Source organism: Ailuropoda melanoleuca, chromosome 1 (genome assembly GCF_002007445.2).
Source record: "Ailuropoda melanoleuca isolate Jingjing chromosome 1, ASM200744v2, whole genome shotgun sequence".
Taxonomy (NCBI): domain Eukaryota; kingdom Metazoa; phylum Chordata; class Mammalia; order Carnivora; family Ursidae; genus Ailuropoda; species Ailuropoda melanoleuca.
Window position 1 is genome coordinate 6,040,796 of NC_048218.1, and position 408 is coordinate 6,041,203.

Here is a 408-nt window from a genome sequence, read left to right on the forward strand (position 1 = left end):
CGTGCGCGCGGGCGGCGGCCCGGGCGCGGCGTTCTGGAACGTTCGGCGGCCGAGGAGCCGGGTGGGAGATTCGAACGCGGCGGCGGGAAGCCGCTGACGTCACACGGCCGGGCATTGTTCTGGCGGGCGGGCGCGGGGCGCGCGGGCACTTTTGTTTGCGGGCTGCGCCCACTCGCGCGTGTGCTTCCTTCCGCAGGTCAGCTCCGCCGAGGGGGCGGCGAAGGAGGAGGTAAGAGCCCGCGCCTCTGGCGGGGGGTGGGTCCCGTTTGCGCTTCACCCCTCACTCCTTGCTCCTTGTCCTTTTCTCTCCTGAAGCCCAAGAGGAGGTCGGCGAGGTTGTCAGCTGTAAGTAGAGCGAGCCCCGTAACCGTTTCTTTTCCGCGGGGTTGTGCCCGGTGAAGACACTCA